We start from the raw sequence: 18,380 nt of genomic DNA, 5'->3' as shown, positions 1-18,380 counted from the left end.
AAAACATTCATCCAGTTACAAATAGTAGATACACATAAACACATACAAACTCACATATAAAATCTATATAACCACGAGTCCATACATGCATAATACATCCATTACCATTTTCCGGGTGTTCATTTCAAATAGGAGCCATAGAAAGCCATAAACACAAACGCGAATGTACCCATCTTCCTTACTGTATACAATACACACTATATTCACAAAAAGAAAAGATAAATCTTCCATAAACACCACATATAATCATGATACAACTAGTGTAAGGGAGTACACATACATCTATATACATCTGAGTACAGTTCAAGCACAATACTGCTAAGCAGTACGAACCAGACAACTAGTGTAAGGGAGTGTAGAAAATCGGAATAATTTGTGTACCTGTTTGGCTGGTTGCAGTTGCTCCAGGAAAGAAAACGGAAGAGGCCGGTGTTTTCTTTTCTTTACATGTTCCCTTTTGTTTACAATATTAGTCTTTTGAAAAGCTGATACAGGCTCAAAGAGACACTTGAACACCTTTTTATATCTCCAGTTACATGCACAGACATTCACGAGTATATTTGTTTTGAGTATATTAGCAAAACCAGGCCCCTTGTTTTATAAAACAATCACTGTAACAAAGGACACCAGGTCTAATACTTATTAAATTTCCAAAATCTTACAACGGTATTATTACTAGTCAGATCTTACTTTATTTTTTAATTTATTATTATTATTATTATTATTATTTTTTATTTCTCATGATTTTATTTTTATCTCTAATTTTATTTCTCTCTCTTTTCACTACACCATATATGGGCTTTCCCAACATTTTTTTGGTGTTACAAGCAAAAATATTGCTTTAAATCACTAAAATTTGATTTATTGTAACAGTTTATTTTTATGTTATAATAAAGGATAATATGTGTTACCATAGACATGATAAGATTTCGATTGCAACACAAAATATAGTGTTAGTATTGATATTAGAATTAGTGTTACAGTAGACTGAATATTTAGGCGGGCGCACCAATATTTTATCAAATTTTTACAAAACTTTAAGCGGCCGCTCATTTATTTTGGAAAATAAAATATCAACACCCGCTCTTACACTTTATTCAAGTATTAAACACTCTCGGATGAGTTTAACGATTAGGGTTCCATTCATCACAAAAACATAGAGCCTGGTTGAACAGATTCATCAAGCTTATGCTTGGAACAAATACATCTATTAGCAAAATTTGACGAGTTTTCAGGATTTCGCTTATAAAATTTCTCGATCTTCTGGGCCTTCTCTTGGTGTCTTTATGGAGAAAATCCTATTTTCAGAATTTTAATTACAAAAATTGGGCATATTAAGCTTGCAAATCGAGCTTCTCATCTAGCGCTATCAACGTCTCTGACATCGAATCGAATTGTAAGTATCCAATTTTTAGGATTTTAATTGAGTTCTTCTTGGTTGCTAAGTTTGAGTTCTTTGATTAGGCTGTTCTTCACTTCCTAGGTGTAACAATCACGATTTACTAAACACAAATCAAGGTAATTAACCATTACTGAGAAATAAGTACTTGTATCTTTTCTAATTGTGCTTTTCTGCTTGTCAAATTTCCTCTCTTATTTCCGCTGCTATATTGAGTTTTTGTGTCAAAGATTTGAATGCTTAATATTCGATTTAGGATACATTGCTTATGTATGATTGAGAAATCCCCTCAATTTTTCAGCTATTTCTTATTAATTAACCATGTAGATTTGTTTACTGCACAGTATGGTCACCTGATTGGAACATTATTGATGTCCAGTTTTTACTGAATGTCAATTATTTGTAGCTTGTGCAGAAGATGGGGAATGAGAGCTATTATATTTTCCTTCTTTGACATAGCCACAAATAACACAAGGTGTGTTCAAGAGAGAGCATTATATAAAATATGAAGCACTTTAGCTATGTTGATGAAACTATTGAATTCTAGGGTACCTCAATGATATATTTCAAAATTGAAGTAAACACTTATTTTAGCGTATTTTTCAAGCGTCAGTACTGAATGTTACTATTGCTGTGGGTTAATCTTGTGACTTGCGATTCATGAAACAATATGTAACATGCAATTTATCGTATTAGGACTTAGAAGTTAACTTGACAGTACCCCTTGATAGATTAACTACTACAGGGAAATTAGTTTATGGCCGTACTTTTGTTCCTCCATGATCATGAATAATTGCAAGAGTATAATATAGAATTTCTTAGAGGTAATTTAGAAAAAGTAAAAAAAATCTCGGAGGTACGCGAATATGCCTATCCATGATTATGATAGCCCTTCGCTTGCTCACATTTTTTTGAGCAATTATGTTACTTATGTATGCATAATTTATTTACATACTGTGGTATAAAATGCGGATTTATACACTTGTCTAGAGATTGCAGATTTTTTGTGCAATATCATAAGATATTTCTGTTTTTCGTGCGATGTCACTAGGAACTTGTTGCTGAATGTTAGGCATAAAACACGCACTAATTATTCATGCAAGTATACGCGTTCACAAGTAATATAAAATAATTTCTAGTTCGTTCTCACAGAGACTCAGACTAATTATGTTCAATTAACACTTACTCACCAATGTATGATTACTTCTCAATGTCAAAACTATAACACTTAAATTTGATTAACTAATTATTAACTACAATTAACTACGAAAATTAAACACTTAATTGACACTTGAATTAATCAATATTAAACACACATGAGATCATAATTTCATTACTACTTCCTTCAATAGTTATCGTTATTACCCTTAGCATGAAACAGTGATGATATTAATCGAACATCACGAAACTGATAAAAGCCAACTTTCGTTGTACTAATACCATTCTACCAAACATCCACAATTAAGATAGAAGTTGAATAGGCATCAATTATGTTGAGACCCTATATGTCTACAGAATTTGACAACATAACGATTTAAGCACAAGTTATTCTTTATGATTATACAGGGCAAGTAAAACGATTAGAGTTATCCACTAATCATGCAGACTCATACATGAACCTATGCTAGCATGGCAAGTTCTAAACCTCAAGATCCACCGTCGCTTCACAAGAGATTAACAACCTATCTTATGTTTTCGCGACGCACATAAGACGAATAAGCGCAACCTATGCTAGATATCATACAATTATCACACACTAAGGTATTAAACAACTAACTAAAGAAATCCATAGTAAATCCGTTACGACCCCATGATCACGATTAGCCCGTGATAGAACTCATCGTCACCATGGGTTCATATGAAAACATGATAATAACACACAATATAAACTAATAAAAATACTTATTAAAACCAGAGTACGTCACAAGAGTAATAAGGTTCAAAGTAAAGAAAACTAGTATCCACTGATACAACGAATAAAAGAATCACAAGAAAACATATGTTTCCTCTTCTTCATTGCGATGTGCTAAAAAGGTCTTCTTCCTTCTCTTCTTCCTCCTTGTTTGATACCATGCTTTTGTGAAACATCTCTGAGAACTACTTATATAGAAGCCCATAAGAACCAGCCGTCTCAGAAGTCCAACAGAATAAGGATTATAAAAAAATCAGTATTTAAAATTCTCGCCCCTGAGCAGCCGCCCAACATTCCTGAGCGGGCGCCCAACATCCTGAGCGGCCGCCCAGCATTCCTGAGCGGGCGCCCAGCAGGCTACTGGAAAATTTCTCATTCTGCTCCCGATTTCTGCTGCGTTCTGCTCCTAACTTCCCACAACAAATGCCAAGCACTTCCCTAGGTTTATTTCTGATGAATTATTCCTACATACGCAAGTTATACCCTGAAATGCAAAAATACTAGAAAAACGCATTAAATACACAAAATACCTGATTTCAAGACATCAATTCAAGCCATTATAAGACGTGATAAGTGGCAAAGTGGTATAAAATGCCACTTATCACACCCCCAAACTTAAATCGATGCTTGTCCTCAAGCGTCACAGACTCAAAAACAAAACAAAAACATGCATGAATGCAATCTTCATGAAATGCAGCGATCCCCCTCACAATGACTAAACCAACCAACTCATGAAATCTCAACAAATGCAATTAGGCGAATAAAGATCAACCAAATCATGCAAACTAACATACAATTAGAAACGTGTTGTGTGCGAATGCTTATAGATATGCTTCGAAACTAGATCAATTATCATAACTCGATTATCCTCAAGGCAATCACATGATTATACGAAGAATAAATTCTAGGCACAAAATGACTTATAACACTTCAAGATCACTGGAGCTTATTACGGAATCATGTTTTTATTCAACACACAACAAATGCTTATTTGACCGTGCAATGAGTGAGGTCCACAAAAGACTTATGCAATGGCATCCATTTAGCGAGCATTAGGTTAACGGATCCCAGACTATAAAAGCCTTAGGTCACTAGGAACAAAGTCCCCTAAGAACTTAATAACTCGAATACCAAAGAGCCCACTCGTGATCAATTATGCATTAACTCTTTATTTTTTTCTTTTCCTTTTTTTCTTTTTTCTCTTCTTTTTTTCTCCTTTTTTCAAATTTCTGAGCAAGTGCGTTTCGCTCCATCTTGCTCAACCCTAGACTACTCGCATAAAAATACGAGCCGGCTACTAGTCATTTGACGCCTAGCCACAATTAGCAATGAATTCCAATTTTTTCTCCAATTTTTTTCTTTTCATGCCTTTTATCATTAAGAGCTTATCATAAATTCTAAGCATAATCAATAGATTAACCTCAAAAACCATCAAACCATGACAACCCTCTAGTCATTAAGCATACTCTAAGACTTAGTGAAATTACAAGTGTTTCTAGCATGCATGTCAACCTACAAGACTCAATCATCACTCTAACGCTATCACTACACTTGCATCAATATCACAAATCAATCGGTAAAGTAACCCAAAAGTGATCATGATATATGCATGAGCTAAATGACATGTTAATAAAGCTATAAAATAAAAAAACTATTATATGGCAAAAATATGCAACTATATGAACTAAACTATCATGAATATGTAACTACATGACACACACACAAAAATATTCCTTAACTACCACCCCCAAACTTAAAATCTTCACTGTCCCCAGTGAAGGTAGTAGAAAGGAACATAAGGTATACCTACTCGGAGAAATCATCATCATCACCCTCAGAGGGTGGAGTGTCAGGAGGCGGATAAGCATAGTCCTCACCAAAAATGGGCCACTGGATGTCAGCTCCAAGGCCTCTGATAGCAGTCCCAAGTGCAAGGGTGAGCTCCTGAGCGAACCTACTCTGCGACTCATACATCGCATCCATCATTCTCGACAGCCTCCTATACTGGGCATCAGCCATCCCAACACCTTCCTGGGCTCTAGAAGAGCCTGCTTCATCACGACCCTGACTGGGCCTAGCCATGGTAGCACCAGCTGCTGGACGTCCTCCTGGAAGACGATATCCCAAACCATGCTCCTCGAGCTCTCCACCCGTCCACTCCTGCATCGCATTCAGAGTCGCTGAGTCAATAGGAGCGGACGACATCTGCAGCTGCTCGTGAGAAGGCAAATGAACTCCCATTGCTCTGCACAGATTTATGACAGTAGATGCATAAGGGATGTTCATGTGTTTATCCCCCCTCAAAAACTTCAAAATCCCTTGGTAGATGAACTCACCAAGGTCCACATAATACTTCTCATTCAAGATCCCCCATAACAACCTTGCTCACTCAATTGTAACCTCATGTGCATGCGAAGTAGGCAAAATATTAGCACAAATAAAATCATTCCATGCACGGGTATACCTATTCATCGCAATCGCCGGAAAAGAACGATACTCTTTAGATCCCGTCTTGAACCTCCACACCGTGCCCGGCTGACAGAGGGTAGCCACAATCAAATCCAAATCAAAATTCTCGGGTGTCTTCTCATTCCAATTCTCCTCCGTGGGCTTCCGTTATCGCTTCCCAATAACACGACAAATCGCCTCCGGCTGATAATCCACAGTAAGCCCACGAACAACAGTAAACCCATTCTTTTCAGCCTTGGTGTTCGCATAAAACTCGTGAACGACACTCATTGGAACCGCCTCCGGTGACTCACAAAAAGAAATCCACCCTTTCTCCGCAATCATCTGTAACAACTCACCATCCCTCCTCGATGGTAAAAATCCCCTCTCCTTCAAAATCGGCTTAGCCAGAAGCCTAGTATACTCCTCCTCAGCAGCCCTATCCATCAAACGAGGTCTCGCAGCAGTTCCCCTCGAAGAATCAGCAGTAGGAACGGTGCTGCTGCTATCAATAGTTCGGGATCTCTTAGGTGCCATTGAAACTGAGAAAAAGTGTTTAAGAGTTGTGTTTTAAGTGTAGGAGAGAGTTTTAAAGTTGAAAGTATATGGGAGTGTATATGGAGGAGTTGTGTGTATATATAGGGTAGGAATTAAAGTTAAAATTAGAGTAGGAGTGGGGTTTGTGGGAGATAAAATGTGGGTTGTAGTTTGAATTTTGTTTTTGGGTTTTTCTGATTTTTTTGGATTTTTATATAAGGCAAAAAAATTCTGACATTCGGGTCCTGAGCGGCCGCCCAACTTTCCTGAGCGGGCGCCCAGCATCCTGAGCGGCCGCCCAGCTTTCCTGAGCGGGTGCCCAAGGGGTTTCTGGAGAAAAGTTTTTTTTCTGCCCAATTTTCTGATTTTTTTGGGTTTTTTTGGATATGGTACTAACTTCTAAAGGTTCCTAAAGGTTAAAGTCTTGGGTTGCCTCCCAAGAAGTGCTTCTTTTACGTCATTATCTTGACGTAGAGGAGTTCGATCAAGTTGACAATAAAATGACACTAACCACTTCCCGGTTTGCCGTGTCCCCATAGTAATGCTTCAATCTCAGACCATTAACCTTGAATGCTTGGCCAGGATCACTCTCAAAAATCTCCACCGCTACATGTGGAAACACAGTTTTGACAATAAAAGGTCCAGACCACCTTGATTTCAACTTTCCAGGAAAAAGTCGGAGACGAGAGTTGAATAAAAGAACTTGTTGCCCCAGCACGAATGACTTAGGAGATAGCTTCTTGTCGTGCCACCTTTTTACTTTTTCCTTGTACATTTTGTTGTTCTCGTACGCTTGAAGTCGAAATTCATCAAGTTCATTTAACTGAAGCATTCGCTTCTTCCCAGCTGCATCTAGATCAAGGTTCAACTTCTTCAACGCCCAATAAGCCTTATGCTCAAGCTCCGCAGGTAAATGACATCCCTTACCATAAACAAGTTGAAACGGGGATATCCCAAGTGGAGTCTTGTATGCTGTTCTATAAGCCTAAACAGCTTCATCGAGCTTTAAAGACCAATCCTTCCTTGACGGACAAACAACTTTCTCCAGAATGTGCTTGATCTCTCTATTAGACACTTCAGCTTGACCATTCGTTTGCGGATGATAGGCAGTAGCAACACGATGATTCACATTGTAGCGCTGCATCATAGAAGTGAACTTACGATTGCAGAAATGCGACCCCTCATCACTTATGATTACCCGTGGTGTTCTAAACCTTGTGAATATCTGCTTATGGAGAAAATTAAACACTACCTTTGCATCATTCGTTGGTAGAGCCTTGACTTCTACCCATTTCGAGACATAATCTACCGCCAGCAAGATGTACTGATTATTGCAGAACGAGACAAATGGTCCCATGAAATCGATTCCCTAAACATCAAAGAGCTCGACTTCAAGCATCACATTTAAAGGCATCTCATCCTTTCTGGTAAGATTCCCCACTCTTTGGCAACGATCACACCTTAAAATGAACTGATGCACATCCTTAAACAATGTAGGCCAGAAAAAACCTGCTTGCAAAATACGAGCTGCCGTCTTTTCACCACCATAATGTCCACCATAAACTGTGAAATGGCAGTCTCGTAATATCCCCTCCGTCTCACAGAATGGGATACATCTCCTGATGATCTGGTCAGCTCCATGTCTAAACAAATATGGTTCATCCCACATGTACCACTTCACCTCATGCAAAAACTTCTTCTTTTGAGTTGCATTCATATTAGGAGGCATTATATTGCTGACAAGATAGTTCACAATATCTGCGAACCGTGGCTCTTCCTCCTAAACTGAGAATAACTGCTCATCCGGAAAAGATTCGTTGATCAATATCTTATCTTGTGAAGTCGAACCGGGATTCTCCAATCTAGAGAGATGGTCAACTACTTGATTCTCAGTACCTTTTCGATCCTTGATCTCTAACTCAAATTCCTGTAGCAAGAGCACCCAACGAATAAGTCTAGGTTTCGAATCCTTCTTTGAGACCAAATAGCAAATAACAGCATGATCAGTGAATACTGTCACCTTTGTCCCAAGCAGATAAGATCGAAATTTTTCGAAACCAAACACTATAGCCAAGAGCTCCTTCTCAGTAGTGGTGTAGTTCATTTGAGCTCCATTTAGAGTCTTACTAGCATAGTAGACCACATGAAAAAGATTATTCTTGCGCTGCCCAAGAACTATTCCCACTGCATAATCACTTGCATCACACATCATCTCAAAAGGTTCTGTCCAATCAGGTCTCGTAATAACTGGTGCAGTTATCAAACTCTTCTTGAGAGTCTCGAATTCCGCCAAGCATTCATCATCAAATTTGAAAGGCACATCTTTCTCGAGCAAGTTGCACAACGGCTTAGATATCTTCGAGAAGTCCTTGATGAAACGCCAATAAAAACCCGCATGACCAAGAAAACTACGGATTCCTTTCATAGAAATAGGTGGTGGAAGATTTTCAGTGACTCCCACCTTGGCTTTGTCCACCTCAAGACCCTTGCTAGAGACTTTATGCCCAAGAATAATGCCTTCTCGCACCATAAAGTGACATTTTTCCCAATTGAGCACCAAATTAGTTTCCACACACCTTTTGAGCACCGAACGAAGATTATTCAAACATTCATCATACGAATGTCCAAAGATGGAGAAGTCGTCCATGAACACTTCGACATTGTTTCCAATCATATCAGAGAATATAGCCATCATGCATCCCTGAAAAGTGGCAGGTTCACCACATAAGCCAAACGAAACTCTGCGAAAAGCAAACGTGCCAAATGGACAAGTGAAGGTAGTCTTTTCTTGATCTTCTGGTGCAATACAAATCTGATTATACCCTGAATAGCCATCCAGAAGATAATAATACTCATGACCAGCCAACCTGTCAAGCATCTGATCAATAAATGAAAGAGGGAAGTGATCCTTCCTCGTGGCTTTGTTCAACTTTCTGTAATCCATGCATACCCTCCATCCTGTGACTGTTCGAGTGGGGATGAGCTCGTTCTTCTCATTTGCTACCACAGTTATACCTCCTTTCTTAGGTACACATTGCATGGGGTCACCCAAGAACTGTCAGAAATAGGATATATGATTCCTGCATCTAGCCACTTCAGAATTTCTTTCTTCACCACTTTTTTCATAATAGGATTAAGTCTTCGCTGTTGCTCAACAGTCGGCTTACTACCCTCCTCTAGCAGAATTTTATGCATACAGTACGAAGGGCTGATCCCTTTGATATATGCTATAGTCCATCCGATGGTCGATTTGAATTCTCTCAAAATCCTCAAGAGCTTGTCCTCCTCACTACCTGAAATGTCAGATGTAATAATAACAGGTAAAGTAGATGCATCACCTAAAAAAACATACCTCAAGTGTTCAGGCATTGGTTTAAGCTCCAAAGTAGGTGCTTCCTCAATAGATGGTTTGACCTTTCCTTCAGCATTCTTGAGATCAGTAGTACCAAGAGTTTCAAATGGCATGTCTAGCTTTCGCCTCCAAGGAGAAGCATTTAGATATTATAGCTTCTCATTGCCATCCTCATCGTCACTATCAAATTCCCCCACTAAGGCTTTCTCTAAGGCGTCAGACATTAGCATGTGATCAAGTTCTGAAGTTACCGCAGAATCAATCAAATCCACCTTTAAGCATTCCTCGTCTTCTGTAGGGAATTTCATTGCCTTGAATACATTGAATGTCATATCCTGATCCTGTACCCTCATAGTAAGTTCACCTTTCTGCACATCTATCAAGGTACGGCCTGTAGCCAAGAAAGGTCTTCCCAAGGTTATGTGAATCTTCTTATCTTCCTCAAAATCCAAAATGACAAAGTCTGCAGGGAAGAAGAGCTTATCCACCTTTACTAACACGTCCTCCACGATGCCTCGTGGGTATGTAATAGAACGATCAGCCAATTATAGAGACATGTAGGTGGGCTTTGGATCAGGCAAATTCAACTTTTTGAAGATAGACAATGGCATCAGATTGATGCTTGCTCCTAAATCACACAGGCATTTGTCGAAAGACAACTTGACGATGGTGTAAGGAATGGTGAAGCTACCTGGATCTTTAAGCTTTGGAGGTAATTTTTGTTGCAGCATAACACTGCACTCTTCCGTTAGAGCAACGGTCTCAAGGTCATCCAGTTTCACCTTCCTTGAAAGATTACTCTTCATGAATTTTGCATAACTAGGCATTTTCTCTAGAGCCTTAGTGAAAGGTATGTTGATGTAAAGTTCTTGAACACCTCCAGAAACTTACCGAACTGCTTATCCAATTTTTGTTGTTGCAATCTCTTAGGGAAATGTGGTGGAGGATAGAGCTGTTTCTCCCCTGTATTACCCTCAGGCAGAGTGTGTTCAACAGTAGTCTTCCTTGGTTCCGCCGCTTTCTCCTTTTGCTTCTCTTCTTTATCAACAACTTCAGCTTCCCCATCTTTCGCTTTTTCAGCATCAGCAACTTTTCCAGATCTTAAGGTGATAGCCTTTACTTGCTCCTTAGCTTCCTTCCTTCCTGGCACTTCAGTATCGCTGGGAAGTGTGCCAGGTTGACGATTGAGCACGGCATTGGCTATTTGACCGATTTAATTTTCCAAGGTCTTGATAGAAACAACCTGACTTTTGCATAACAACTTAAGTTCCTCGAAATCAGCACAAGAAGGTGGAACAACACTTCCTTGTTGAGGATATAATTACCTTTGAGTGTAATGCTGTGGTTACTGGAATGCAGGTGGATTAAACTATTTACTTACGCCTTGCTGATATGGTTGCTGAATAGCATTCTGATTATTGCTCAGCTAAAATTGGGATGATTTCTGTTGTTAGGATGATAAGTAGCTGGCACAGGCTGCTGCGGTCGCTGATAATTGTTCACATATCGAACAGATTCATTAACAAGAGAACACTGATCCGTAGCATGAGAACCTGCACAAAGCTCACAGACCATAACTATCTGATTGACTCCATAGTTGGCTAAAGAATCGACCTTTAAAGACAGCGCTTGGAGCTGCGCTGTAATAGCTGTAGCTGCATCGACTTCCAGGATACCTGCTACCTTCCCAGGCATCATCCTTTGAGTTGGGTTTTGATGCTCATTTGCAGCCATAGTTTCAATAAGATTATAAGCCTCAGTATAGCTTTTGGCCCACAAGGCGCCTCCAGCTGCTGTATCGAGCATGGGCCAAGATTGGGCCCCTAAACCATTATAGAAACCACTGATCACCATCCAGTTAGGCATACCATGATGTGGACATTTTCTTAACATCTCCTTGTAACGCTCTCAAGCTTCGCACACAGATTCTATTGGTTGCTGCGCAAATTGAGTAAGAGAAATCCTCATAGCCGCAGTCTTCGCCATTGGATAGAACTTCACCAAAAACTTTTGCGCAAGATCTTTCCAAGTAGTGATGGACCCGGCTGGTTCAGAATGTAACAGTCCTTAGCTTTATCCCTCAGAGAGAATGGGAAAAGCCTCAACTTGACAGCCTCATCTGTAACACCATTATATTTGAAAGTACTACAGATCTCGATAAAATTCCTGATATGCATGTTGGGGTCTTCAGTCGCAGCACCTCCGAAAGAAACGGAATTCTACACCATCTGAATAGTGCCCGGCTTGATTTCAAAAGTGTTAGCCTGAATAGCCGGATGAAGGATGCTTGACTGAATGTCATCAATTTTAGGCCGAGAAAAGTCCATAAGAGCTGGATCTGCTACTGGAACTATACGATCACCCATGATTACTGGTTCTTTCTGCTCACTTTCTTTATCCAAATCTTCAAAATCTATCTTCTCCGGAATATCAAGAACTGAGTCTGTCTCCTCAGCCGTATCTAAAGTTCTCTTGCGAGTGCGAGAACGTGTTTGCATAAACGCTCGCTAGAATACCTGAAACACAACCGGAAATAATAAGTAACACATCTTAATCAATGAGTCCTAATGACCACTGATGGCAAGTACATAAACTAAACAAATACTCCGAGTCCCCGGCAGCGGCGCCAAAAACTTGTTAGGCACAAAACACGCGCTAATAATTCACGCAAGTATACGCGTTCGCAAGTAATATAGAATAATTTCTAGTTCGTTCCCACAGAGACTCAGAGTAATTATGTTCAATTCACACTTACTCACCAATGTATGATTACTTCTCAATGTCAAAACTATAACACTTAAATTTGATTAACTAATTATTAACTACAATTAACTACGAGAATTAAACACTTAATTGACACTTGAATTAATCAATATTAAACACACATGAGATCATAACTTCATTACTACTTCCTTTAATAGTTATCGTTATTACCCTTAGCATGAAACGGTGATGATATTAATCGAACAACATGAAACTGATAAAAGCCAACTTTCGTTGTACTAATACCATTCTACCAAACATCCATAATTAAGATAGAAGTTGAATAGGCATCAATTATGTTGAGACCCTATATGTCTACAGAATTTAATAACATAACGATTTAAGCACAAGTTATTCTTTATGATTACACAGGGCAAGTAAACGGTTAGAGTTACCCACTAATCATGCATACTCATACATGAACCTATGCTAGCATGGCAAGTTCTAAACCTCAAGATCCACCGTCGCTTCACAAGAGATTAACAGCCTATCTTATGTTTTCGCGACGCACATAAGACGAATAAGTGCAACCTATGCTAGATATCATACAATCATCACACACTAAGGTATTAAACAACTAACTAAAGAAATCCATAGTAAATCCGTTACGACCCCATGATCATAATTAGCCCATGATAGAAATCATCGTCACCATGGGTTCATATGAAAACATGATAATAACACACAATATAAACTAATAAAAATACTTATTGAAACCAGAGTACGTCACAAGAGTAATAAGGTTCAAAATAAATAAAACTAGCATCCACTGATACAACGAATAAAAGAATCACAAGAAAACGTATGCTTCCTCTTCTTCATTGCGATGTGCTAAAACGGTCTTCTTCCTTCTCTCCTTACTCCTTGTTTGATACCACACTTTTGTGAAACATCGTTGAGAACTACTTATATAGAAGCCCACAAGAACCAGCCGTCTCAGAAGTCCAACAGAATAAGGAATATAAAAAATCAGTATTTAAAATTCTCGCCCCTGAGCGGCCGCCCAGCATCCTGAGCGGGCACCCAGCATCCTGAGTGGCCGCCCAGCATTCCTGAGCGGGCGCCCAGCAGGCTACTGGAAAATTTCTCATTCTGCTCCTGATTTCTGCTGCGTTCTGCTCCTTACTTCCCACAACCAATGCCAATCACTTCCCTAGGATTATTTCTGATGAATTCTTCCTATATACGCAAGTTATACCCTGAAATGTAAAAACTCTAGAAAAATGCATCAAATACACAAAATACCTGATTTCAAGACATCAATTCAAGCCATTATAAGATGTTCTAAGTGGTATAAAATGCCACTTATCACTGAACCCTCTGCTCCTGCAAAGTTCAGTGAATTCCCTATCGGTGGCAATTTACTTACGTGTTTGTATAGCCAGCTAAAGGCTTGCTTGTTTCTTATTTTCATGTTTCTTTTTTAGTGTTTGATTTATAATGTCATATGCTTAATTCACTTCTCTATTACGTAACCATTTGACCAGCCTTCTAAAAATTGTTAGATTCAGTAAATTGTTTTTGATTAGTGCATTAGAAGTAGAAGTGTTTTCCACCGAAGTACTTATGTACTTATGTAGTCATAACTGCCTACAGGGAATGTGAATACCACTGCTTGGAACTAACTAATAATTATTAACATTCAAGGGTGCATGTAAACTATAAAGTTGTAATACCATGCTTCTTTGAACCTCCTAAAAATTAGGAGTCTTTTTTAATCAGCAGAAAGTGTACATTCAGCTTGACTCCTAAAACATTGTATATCATATATCTTATTAATTGTATTAGATATTTTACTTCTTGTCTTAGACTCTTATTCAGTTTAAAGGATACATAACCCTTGTTCCTTTACTTTCTGTGTATTTCTCTAAATTAGTGTTGTTTTGTTTTTGTTAATGCAGAGTGATTATGTGCATGTCTTGCAGGTCTCTGACCCAGCGCATAGTGGGGTGCTCAATTTTTTTTGTTCGATCATTTGAACCATACTAATGTACTGTTTCATGACCCTAAAGAGTTTTAGGTATCTTGTAATTATACTGATTTTTAAATAGTTATAATTCTGTTATTTGTGACTTTATTGTTAGGTCACACACACTGTAGAAGGGGGTTAAATACAGTGCTTACTACAATCAAATCGAATATAAGAACTCAAGTAACAGAACACAAATTTTATTCAACACAATAAACTCTGTTACAAAGAACTGTTCTCTCTCAGTGATGAACAAATTATCACGAGAGCTGCTAGGGTTACAATGAATAATAATCTCGATTAAGATAACACATATAGTGTAAACCCTATCTGTGTTTATATAGACACACAGTTACAAGATAATCTTCTAATTGATATCGAATATAATTCTGCTTCCTAATATATATCAACTAGTTATCTTTTCTTCCAAGTATTCTATTCTTCATAGAATTCTTCTCCATGCATAGCTCTTCTTATGTTTTTCTTGATCTTCTTTCCTTTCAATCAGCCGCCTTCCTTATCTGAACGTCTCCTTAAGTCCTGATATTATCTCCTGATAACTATCTCCTGATAACTTAAGTTCTGACAACTTAAGTTCTGATATTTTAAGTCCTGACTTCAGTATAAGTACTGATTTCCAGTTAAGTACTGATTTGTCGTGTTAAGTAAGATCTGAAAACTAAACACAAATCATATTAGTCATGACATCACAAATATATCTAACAATCTCCCCCAACTTGTAAATTAGCATAATATAAAAGTTCAACAGATATTTGATGATGTCAAAAACATTAAGTACAAATGCATGAGAATTTGACTAGATAACTACAACTTACAGTCCTTATAGCTTTACCATCCTCAAAGTCTGATAACAGCTTCAGTCTGTATATCCTTCAGAATTTAAGCAGTTGTAGATCTTTGACTTCGCTTCAATTTCTGATCTCTTTGATATCAGGAGTTGTTCTGAGATAGTTCTTCAACAGACATCTCTCAGCATATTCAAGTTCATAGACCATCCTCCTTTTAGCATTTTTCAATTCAACTGTATCTTCAACAGTTTGAAAGATAGCAGCCCTGAGATCATTTATTTTAGCTTTCCTTATATCCTTATCTAGTTTGATGATATAGGCTTTATCAAACTCTAGATTGAATTTAAGTCCCTTAATACCATAAAATGTAGTGATGATTTTAGCAGTATTAGGCTTCATTTCAACAATATCTCCACTGTGAGATCTGTACTTAGGACAGTATGGCCTGTCAGACTTTACAGAGTAAAGTTTCTTCTCCCTTTGAATATTTGATTTTAAACACCCTGCAGCACCATCTGTTGATCTGTTTTTCACTTGAAGTAAAAATAGAACATGTTCCAGTTCTTCAAAATACTTCAATGAAATTGCATTCTCCCTAATTTGGAATACCCTCCCATCTGTCATAAAATATAACATGATATCTTCTTTCAAAACAGAGTGGTAAACCATTTGTACAGATTCAAGTTAATTCAATCTCTCAGGAGTTGCTTCTACTCCTGGTTCACTTAAGGAAGTTGGATCATTGGTAGTGTTGTGTATTCTCTTTTCTTTAGAACTACCCAATACTGATTTGTCTCTTGCTTCCTTTCCTGTAACAACTCTTGCTTCAAAACCACTTGATGTAGTCCTCAAAGGTTGAGTCTGTTGAGCTTTGGTGAATCCTGGTAGTAGAATCTTTGAAGGTTTAACATGAGCAATGTTAGAGGTTTCTTTTTCCTCATCTTCTGATATTAAGCCAACTTGAGCTATGTCAGAGGTTGCTTGCTTCACTGTCATATCAGAACTTACTACATATTGACTCTGAACAACTTGAGCCATGTCAGAGGTTGATTGAGAAATCTTCTTTTTCATCAGAGTAAGACTAACATCTTCTTCATCAATTATTTCTTCATCCATGATTGGCACATATACCTTTACAGGTTAATAAATTTTTTCTTTGCCCTTGGATCTTGGATCTACCTCCACTTGTGATTTGGCTTTGTTTGCCTCAGAATTTGTCCTCTCCTTAATCACAATACCCTTAGGTTTTGGAAGTTTCTTTTCAACAACAGAAGCTTTAGACTTGGAGTTGACATTTTCTGCTTTAAGTCTAGCTTCTTCTTCCTTTAGACTTTTAAAGTCCATTCCTGGATTTTCTTTGAAAATAATCTCTTTGAAATTTCTTCATCAAGCTCCAGATGTCCAGTAGAACTTATCCTTTTACCAGTATCAGAACTTATTCTTCTCCCAGTATCGGAACTTGTTCTTTGACTTGTAGCTCCAGCTTTGCTTGATGAAAAACCTTTGCCTTGACCATGACCTCTACCCGTTCAAGTGTTTCCCTGGTCTTCATTTCCATCATCCTTACCCTTCAGTGGTTGAGTAGATTTGCATTTGGACTTAATCACTTTCTCCCCCTTTTGGCATCAGCAGGTAAAAGAAGAGAGACAAGCAATTCCACTGAGGATTGGATCTCATTGAGTGGAGTTTGCTGAGAAGCTTGATTCTTTAGAATTTCAGAAATTTGATCTTGTTGCTTCTCCTGAGTCTTTTCAATATACCCAATTCGGTCAAAGGCTGGCTTGAAAAATCAGTTCTTTTCCAATTTTATATTCATATCTTACTGGATCAGAGATTCTTGAATTTTATTCACCTTGTCATGAGTTATTGAGTGTTGACCCTGAAGGTTCCTTGTACTCAATGCAGTAACTCTAAGCTATGCCTTGAAATCATCATTTATCAGTATTTCATCAGCTTTGGGAAGGTGCTCAACAAGAATTTTTTTAGTAGGAACAAAAGTAACTTTGTTCCATTCCTTAGTCCACTCATTTCCTCTAGGAGTTTCACTCCAAGGTACTGGTGCATCCTCTCTAACAAACTTCTTAATCAAATCAGCTTTGTTAATTGTTTATTGATGTGCATGTCCTAAAGGACCAGCTGCATCAGCATCTACATTTGTAGCAGCTTCACCAGTAATTTCAGCATTGTCAGCATCAGAACTTACAGAGCCTGCAGTATCAGCATCCTCTGATAAAATAACAGTATGTGAGGCTATAGAGGCTTCAACATCATCCTCTAAATTCTGATCTGCAACTAAGTTCTGATCAACAACCAAATTTTGATGCACACCTAAAATCTGATCTTCATCATCTAGATTCAGAACTGGCGTTGATGGAATATCTGCATTGAAATCAGCATCCAAAAGTGGTGTTGTTGGTGGAGTGAGTTGAGTTGTTGGAGCTTCCAAATACAGAACCTCAGGCACAACCAAGTTATGTATGTCTATTTCAGCACTTGTACCTGGGTCTTCAGCATGTACTGGATCAATTATAGGAGACACAGGAGGTGTAGACACTTGCTCTGGAATATCCTCTTGCTCTTGAATAGGAGACTTTTGAGCTTGAGTAAAGTCTGATTCAGATGTAGGAAGTAATTCAATGACTATAGGTTCTATTGGGATCAGAGATTCTTGACCCCCTTCCTTAGCTGCTGCTTCCAAAATTTCTTCAGAGTGTGATGATACACTTACAACCCTCCTGGCTCTTTGCTTTTTAAGTCTCTTTGCAGAATTAGAGACTTTGGGAGCTTCATCATCATAATTTAGCTTTCTAAGCCTTTTGAGGGGCCTAGAACTCCCAGTTTTAGTATCTTTCTGAGAAGAGATCTTCTCAGCTTCTACAACAACAGGTTCTGATATTGGAACCTGTTCCTCATTATCTGACCCATCTCTTAGAACAATTCTCATTCTCTTCTGTTGAGACTGAGGTACTATCTTAGTCATCTTGGGTTTTGAAGATGAAGGCTTCACTGGATGTGCTGAAGGTTGAGGTTGAAATGACTGTGTTGATTTGTAATATGTCCTGATGGAGGGTTGAGTTGTTTGAGGTTAAGAAGTTTGAGGTGTTTGTGTAGTTGTGGTATGTTCTGATGGTTGTTGTGTTGGTTGTGATGAGTTGGTGGGTTGAACATTAGGATAGACAGATGTATAAGTT

General features: G+C 38.2%; 1 long non-coding RNA gene and 1 other non-coding gene across 2 annotated transcripts; both read left to right on the top strand.

Moving 5' to 3' along the window:
* Window positions 1–1,073: 1,073 nt before the first annotated feature.
* Window positions 1,074–14,512, top strand: LOC141720505 (uncharacterized). Its single transcript, XR_012574405.1, has 4 exons — window positions 1,074–1,396; window positions 1,465–1,518; window positions 1,806–1,874; window positions 14,313–14,512. It is a non-coding gene; the product is annotated as an uncharacterized LOC141720505 (long non-coding RNA).
* Window positions 11,513–11,619, top strand: LOC141680386 (small nucleolar RNA R71). The gene has a single exon (XR_012558322.1). It is a non-coding gene; the product is annotated as a small nucleolar RNA R71 (small nucleolar RNA).
* Window positions 14,513–18,380: the final 3,868 nt, after the last annotated feature.

The sequence above is a fragment of the Apium graveolens genome, chromosome 1 (genome assembly GCF_009905375.1).
Source record: "Apium graveolens cultivar Ventura chromosome 1, ASM990537v1, whole genome shotgun sequence".
Taxonomy (NCBI): Eukaryota; Viridiplantae; Streptophyta; class Magnoliopsida; order Apiales; family Apiaceae; genus Apium; species Apium graveolens.
This window is presented reverse-complemented; position numbering and strand designations above follow the sequence as displayed.